The following is an 8,386-nucleotide window of genomic DNA, read 5'->3' on the forward strand; positions in this document are numbered from 1 at the left end:
TGCGATGTAAATCTTGAACATTATGAAGTCTCTGTCCGTTTCGGTTCTGGTTGTCCAGGATAAGTTTTGATAGTGATGGACTGATTGGCGCACAATGTTTTTCCAGGCATATTTTTCAGGAAATCTTGCTTCATTTAGAATTATCTACAGATAGTTTAATGGAATGTACGTATTTCAACAAAATTTGCCAAAATGTCTCGTACCAAACCAGTGACCTGTTTTCCTTTATTCGTTATAAAGTCATAATACATGTAGTCTGAACAAGAAAATATGTTTTGATAATACATCCAATTTAAGATTACACAGTTTTCCAAAAACCAAGAACTTGCGTTCATCAATTTCAGCAGACATGGGATAGATTCCAAGCATGCTTTCACACATATTGGAACGGGTGTTAATTCTTAAATTTTGAATGTCTTTCACAACAAAGTTTTGAATTCGGTTCAATAGTTGTAAACCTGCTGATTTTAAATTGATCCAAAGTTCACATCCGTATAGCAAAGATGAAAGTACTACTTTTTTTGTAAAGACTGGCAAGAGTTAGTGGGTTTGAGTTGTTTGACAAATCACTTCAAACAGCAAAACACTACCCTTGTTTCAGCTTGTCAGTGTCCTCTATAGACTTAAATCGAATTTTGAATAATTCGTAAGTGCTTGTAATTGTCATTCAAGGGAATAATTTCATTTCCTAATATCTAGGGTTGCTGTGTTGTAGAGATCTGTATCCCAATACCAAATATTACGATACTAGATTTTTGAGCATTAAAAGAAAAACGCCATAGACATGAGATAGGTGTAAGCACAATCTAACATTTTTTGTAAACCAGTAGCACTTGCACTCAAACATGCTATATCATCAGCTATTGTTGGATTTGTTGATTTTACATTATAATTACCAACATTTTGTTCTGTTCATTCAAGTAAAGTTAACATTTCATTGATAAATACACAATATGGAAATCCCGAGAGGACACCTCCCTGTCTAACGCCCTGTTGGACGGAGAAGTATTTAGACATTTGATTGTTTACAACAATTGTGCTTTCATTGTCCATATGAAAATCATCTCTCAGTGACCAAATTTGACCTTTAACACCTGAGTTAAAGAGTTTTATCAAAAGGCCGTTTCTCCACACAGTATCATATGCTTTTTTGCAATCTAAGAATGCTACAAAGACAGGATTACCGTGGTCCTTGTAGTTCAGAACTGTTTCTTGTAAGTTAAATGCAGCTGTGATACAGCCCGGCTTCGTTTGAAATCCTTGTTGTTGTGTATTAGGGAATTTCACTTTGCTCAATACGCTACCATTTATGCGATTGTTTATTATTTTCTCGAATACTTTGAGAAGACAGGATAAAAGAGACACAGGTCTATAACTGTCAGGAGAATGTTTCGGTTTGTTATCATCCTGAAATATTGGCACGATGATGCCTTTTCCAATCGCTCAAGGTATTTTGCCAAATTTGATAACGCTATTAAACAGAACGCACATATATTATAAATGACGCTGTTTCCTCCATATTTCAAATGTTCGGCTTGGATTTTGTCTATTCCAGGAGCCTTGCATAGTTTTAAAGAAGCTTTAGCTTGAGCGACTTCTGCCTAAGTAATTTCGCCTGTTTGATTGATTGATCGATTGTATGTTGTTTAACGTCCCATTCGAGAATTTTTCACTCATATAGAGACGTCACCATATACCGGTGAAGGGCTTCAAATTTTGACCTTTACTCGGCACTCAGAACCATTGAGCAGCGAGGGATCTTTATCGTGACAACGCCTGCCGTGACACGGGGCCTTGGTTTTTAAGGTCTCATCCAAAGGACCCGCAACTTTCACTTTAAAGTGCCGAGCGCATGGCGAAGGAACAGTTGCTACCCATTTTTTATCGACTTAGGTCAGTCGTGACCGAGATTCGAACTCACGACCTCCCGATCATGGAGCGAGCGCTTCGTCTGTTTGAAGAAAATTATTTAGATTATGTTTCTTTTTTTATATAAGGGAAAAATTCTCGAACGGGACGTAAAACAACATACAATCAATCAATCAATCAATCATAAACGGTGCATTGAGAAAATGTCATCACGGTTTTGCAGGTTTCGCCCGGCCTTTACATCAGTGCCATGCCTTCAACCATGCTCTTTCAAGGCGCTTTTATTTTCTACATCTCCCCCAAGAAGAAGAAATTGGGTTCGTTTTGTTTGTTTTTTGTGTTTGTTTGACGAATCTTGTTCAGCAATAATTCTTGCTCACTATTTGATGGAGCGAAATTAAATTTCTTGTTGTCTATGACCGAAAAGTATTTACTGTGACTCAAGATCATTTTACAAAGGTAAATTCGCTGAACAATGAGATTGTGAAGTGGTGTCAGGGCTAATAACTCTGGAACTTATTCAAACTTGAGCATGACTACTAGGATCTTAAATTAAATTTAGTACAAGCTATGATATATTATAATTTTGACTTGGTCCCTTAATGTTGGGATGAATTTAAAGTTGAGTATGTTTTTTGGGGGGAGAGTTGCTGTTTGTTTGTTTGTCTGTTGTTTTTTTTTTTTTTTTGTTTTTTGTTTGCCGAAAGGTGCATCATGGCTTAGACAAAAGATCACAACTCAAAGGTAAAGATCAAAAACATTTATGATAGTGTTGAGATTAATTGCCTGACGCCACGTGCGTTGGGCAGTGTAAGGATAAAAATTTCCATGGTCCGAAGGCGAAACTAAGCGATCATATTTTAGTGAGCTAGATTTTTTGCAAGCTGATTTTACATCGGAATTTGTTACCTGCATTTAAACAAATACAGTTTGCAGAAGAAAGAATCATATTGCTGATGCAAAATAATGATATGTTTACTTCCTTCAGTTTTTTTTTTCTTTTTCTTTTTTTTCTTTTTCTTTTTTTTTTTTTGCATGCACCTGTTTATTCTTTGCGATTCTTTATACGGACATGTCCGTGTAACATTTTTTTGCGTTTCTAAACTACTGGATCAGTCCATTTGTCTTCTACGAAAGGGTTGACACAATCATTTCGCGCCAAATGTCCCAAGTAAATTATCTTCGCGCCTTTTTCTTGAATGGGTGTGATAACTTCTATGTGAATAAATAAAGTTTATTCTTTAACCTGATGCTTAAGCTTCATATTTTTTATTAACTGCAAATTTTATCTCATTAAAAAAGGCAATGGATTTGCTGATTATTCTTACTATTCTGTTTCCCGGTTACCCCCTAAGTTAGTTAGAATAATCTAACTGTGTCTCGGGACAGGCCCTCACCACAGTTAGAATGCCTCCCATATACCCGCAATGTAGCAGAAATTGCAGAATCGCTCCGAAACGATTTTAGAGAAAATAACTAAAGTTGCATTGAAAATAACTATCAAATTATAATAAAAAACCTTTTTGAGAGGATACCTTTCACCCAAAAATTTAATCCATATAATGGAAGAATTTAACACTTTTTCTCAACGTTTTTTACTCGTTTCAAATTTGCACACCATGTTGACATTCGGAACTCTCTGGAATTTTCATAGTAAATGCACTGAGTTAGAGTTATCTCCCGTGTCTTCTTTGCTACATTGCCAATACACGGAAGGCATTCTATCGTTAAACCGGGTCCGTAGGACATTTATCATTTTAACGATAGAACATTCTATCTACCATTAAGTGGACTAATCCAGTGGCGGATCCAGAAGTCCATGTGGGGGGGTTTTGAGGCCGGTGGACCCGAGGGGGGAGGGCATGGGAGGGGGTGTCCCCCTCCCATAGGTGGGGGTTCGGGGGGCCTCCCCCGAGAAATTTTCTTTAAATATGGCTCCAAATGATGCATTTTCCAGCATTTTAGATTGAATTAGTTAGTTTTGGCCACTTTTTAGCTCTACTGGTCAGAGACCAGAAGAGCTTATGCGATAGTAAGGTGTCCGTCGTCCGTCCGTCCGTCTGTCTGTCTGTCTGTCTGTCTGTCTGTCCGTCTGTCTGTAAACAATTTTTCAAAACGCTACTCCTCCTACAGTTTTGGTCCGATTTCAATATAACTTGGCACACAAGTACACTACACTAAGATACATAATTTATAGCTGCAATAATGTAGCCCTCTCCAATTTTTTTTTTTTTTTTTTTTTGGGAGAGGGCTACAACTCCTTAGGATCTCCGTAATGGTGCAAGTGCGGGAGTGATTCACTACCGCACAGATTTCGGCTCAAATTATCAGTAACTGGATATTTTATTAACATATCTTACCTGAACTCATAAAATGTAGTTATGCAGGACATGAATTGATCCAAAAATATACAGAACAATCCGTATATCGGTTATTTTTCGTGTATGTCAACATCACAACTTGAATTTATCCGCCATGTTTACTGACCTTGATCGATTTTATTTTGGGACAACCAATGAGAATTTGGGATCTAGGGGAGCGGATCTGTATGGATTTCCCTTATTATAAGCATAAATATCACTGTTTATGATAAAAATATCACGTGGAATGCTTTTATTTATCGATGTTTAGTTATATCATACAACACAAACATTTATCAACACCGACATTTACATTATCAAGCGATTCTAATTTCAAGCGCAAGTCTCAGTACACCACGCGAGAACTGTCATGGCTGCTGAGGTGAACGACTGGAAAACACGCAGATTTATTTTACTTGGTTTTCGCGTATAAAGGGCTATGATGTTGATAGTGAATAAAAATTCCGTCTTATTGGAAGTAAGTTGAATGCAAAAACAATTTATTTTGCCTGCAGTCGCCCGTATCTAAAAAATATATTTGCACCATTACGGAGATGCAGTGGAATTGTAGCCCTCTCCTGAAAATATCAGATTAAAAAAAATCGGAGAGGGCTTCATTATTGCAGCTACATAATTTAGTGCATCGGTTTTTGATTTCGATGGATGGTGTTGCCATGGTTACTAAAAATAGAAATTTCTGTGAAATTCCTTTAAAACGCTACTCCTCCTACAGTTTTGGTCCGATTTCAATATAACTTGGCACACAAGTAGACTACACTAAGATACATAATTTAGAGCATCGGTTTTTGATTTCGATGGACGGTGTTGCCATGGTTACTAAAAATAGAAATTTCTGTGAAATTCCTTTAAAACGCTACTCCTCCTACAGTTTTGGTCCGATTTCAATATAACTTGGCACACATGTAGACTACACTAAGATACATAATTTAGAGCATCGGTTTTTGATTTCGATGGACGGTGTTGCCATGGTTACTAAAAATAGAAATTTCTGTGAAATTCCTTTAAAACGCTACTCCTCCTACAGTTTTGGTCCGATTTCAATATAACTTGGCACACAAGTAGACTACACTAAGATACATAATTTAGTGCATCGGTTTTTGATTTCGATGGACGGTGTTGCCATGGTTACTAAAAATAGAAATTTCTGTGAAATTCCTTTAAAACGCTACTCCTCCTACAGTTTTGGTCCGATTTCAATATAACTTGGCACACAAGTAGACTACACTAAGATACATAATTTAGTGCATTGGTTTTTGATTTCGATGGACGGTGTTGCCATGGTTACTAAAAATAGAAATTTCTGTGAAATTCCTTTAAAACGCTACTCCTCCTACAGTTTTGGTCCGATTTCAATATAACTTGGCACACAAGTAGACTACACTAAGATACATAATTTAGTGCATTGGTTTTTGATTTCGATGGATGGTGTTGCCATGGTTACTAAAAATAGAAATTTCTGTGAAATTCCTTTAAAACGCTACTCCTCCTACAGTTTTGGTCCGATTTCAATATAACTTGGCACACAAGTACACTACACTAAGATACATAATTTAGTGCATCGGTTTTTGATTTCGATGGACGGTGTTGCCATGGTTACTAAAAATAGAAATTTCTGTGAAATTCCTTTAAAACACTACTCCTCCTACAGTTTTGGTCCGATTTCAATATAACTTGGCACACGAGTACACTACACTAAGATACATAATTTAGTGCATCGGTTTTTGATTTCGATGGACGGTGTTGCCATGGTTACTAAAAATAGAAATTTCTGTGAAATTCCTTTAAAACGCTACTCCTCCTACAGTTTTGGTCCGATTTCAATATAACTTGGCACACAAGTAGACTACACTAAGATACATAATTTATTGCATAGGTTTTTGATTTCGATGGACGGTGTTGCCATGGTTACTAAAAATAGAAATTTCTGTGAAATTCCTTTAAAACGCTACTCCTCCTACAGTTTTGGTCCGATTTCAATATAACTTGGCACACAAGTAGACTACACTAAGATACATAATTTAGTGCATCGGTTTTTGATTTCGATGGACGGTGTTGCCATGGTTACTAAAAATAGAAATTTCTGTGAAATTCCTTTAAAACGCTACTCCTCCTACAGTTTTGGTCCGATTTCAATATAACTTGGCACACAAGTAGACTACACTAAGATACATAATTTAGTGCATTGGTTTTTGATTTCGATGGACGGTGTTGCCATGGTTACTAAAAATAGAAATTTCTGTGAAATTCCTTTAAAACGCTACTCCTCCTACAGTTTTGGTCCGATTTCAATATACCTTGGCACACAAGTAGACTACACTAAGATACATAATTTAGTGCATCGGTTTTTGATTTCGATGGACGGTGTTGCCATGGTTACTAAAAATAGAAATTTCTGTGAAATTCCTTTAAAACACTACTCCTGCTACAGTTTTAGTCTGCTTCTAATATAATTAGGCATACAAGAAGACTATACTAAGATACATAATTTATTGCATTGGTTTTTGAATTCGATGAACAGTGTTGCCATGGTTACTTAAAATAGAAATTTCTGTGAAATTCCTTTAAAACGTTACTCCTCCTACAATTTTGGTCTGATTTCAATCTAATTTGGCACACAGTTAGAATACACTACGATACATAATATGTATTTCTGTTTTTTTTATTTGGGTGAATGGTGTTGTCATGGTTACCGGTACTAAAAATAGAAATTTCCGTGAAATACTTTCAAAACGCTACTACTCCTAGTTTTCATTTGATTTCAATATAACTTGTCACAAAAGTAGACTACATTAAGATACATAATTCTATTTATTGTTGCATGTTGCAATGTTTCAAATCCAAGTGCTACTTTTCTTTTGTTATACAAACAGACCAGTAGAGCTACAGTCTCATCAGAGACTTCTGGTTTTCTAGTTGTTTTTCAAGACCAACCTACCCAAATTTTCAAGAAATTGAACAAAAAAAAAATAAATAAATAAATAAAATAAAATAAAATAAAATAAAAATAAAATAAAATTTTGGGATTATTTTTAACTTCCATGTTAACTTGAAAAATGAGACTTTTCTAAAGAAAAAATTAAATTTAAATCTGATAAAATTAGAAATATCGCCATTTGATATATAATATCCAATTCTTCATTTTAAAATGCACGTCCAACACGCTTTATCTACCAAAATACAACTGCATGATGTGCAATTTTCCAACATTTACAAAATTCGAATTCTGTGTAGAAACCCTAATTACTTTCTTCAACTACTTGACTATACTGTTCATATAATTTGCAGTATATAAACAAATAATGATATTTCATATTGAAGAATGAATATAAATTATTGTGGGAAATTGTTGGAATTATTGCTTATTCATTATAGTGGGGGGGGGGGTTAATTATAATTTCTAACATGAATGCACTCTTTAAATCTTTTTTTTTTTACCCACTTACCTGTTTTGAAAAAAAAGTCTTGAAAAACTTCAATAAAAAAGTGACCAATTTTTGTTTTTGACAGGACCTCTAATTTATACGTATCAGTTTTACCACAATTCATTATACAAAGTTGTAACCATTATTTGGGTTTTATTCAACATCATTCAACTGTAATTAAAAAAATGCTTTTTAAAATTGCATTGTAACTTCCATCAACAAAAGGAATACTTTCAATGTGCTTTTTGGTACAGGTCACAACGTAAACAACTAGACAGTATATATATGTCCCTGATGTATTAATTAATTTTTTTTCTAAATAATAATCACAGTTTATTCACGTAGCTCAATAACGTAACATTCAGTTATCGAAGAAAGAAGAAAATTCTCGAAACAATATTACTTCAGCAATACCAAAACAAAACCGTAATAACTAAGTGCAGTTTTGGTTGTTGTGTATGACGTTGTGTCTTCACTAGCTGCACGGACTATCATGAACTCTGTACTGTTGATTACCCCTGTGTACTGTGTGCGCTCAAGCGGAAAGGGATTTCGCATGGTGGCTGTATATTTCACCTCTTCGTGTACAACAATGGGTTGGATAGAGTCGCATTTATGCAATATATTGTTAAAATGACACTTGTAAAAATTTTGTTTTGATCGGGCGGGGGGTTTTTCCCGAACCCCCCCAAACCCCCCTGAATCCGCCACTGT

This window comes from Saccostrea echinata, unplaced genomic scaffold (assembly GCF_033153115.1).
Source record: "Saccostrea echinata isolate AGI-Se365-2 ecotype Australia unplaced genomic scaffold, CSIRO_AGI_Sech_v1 ptg000009l, whole genome shotgun sequence".
Taxonomy (NCBI): Eukaryota; Metazoa; Mollusca; class Bivalvia; order Ostreida; family Ostreidae; genus Saccostrea; species Saccostrea echinata.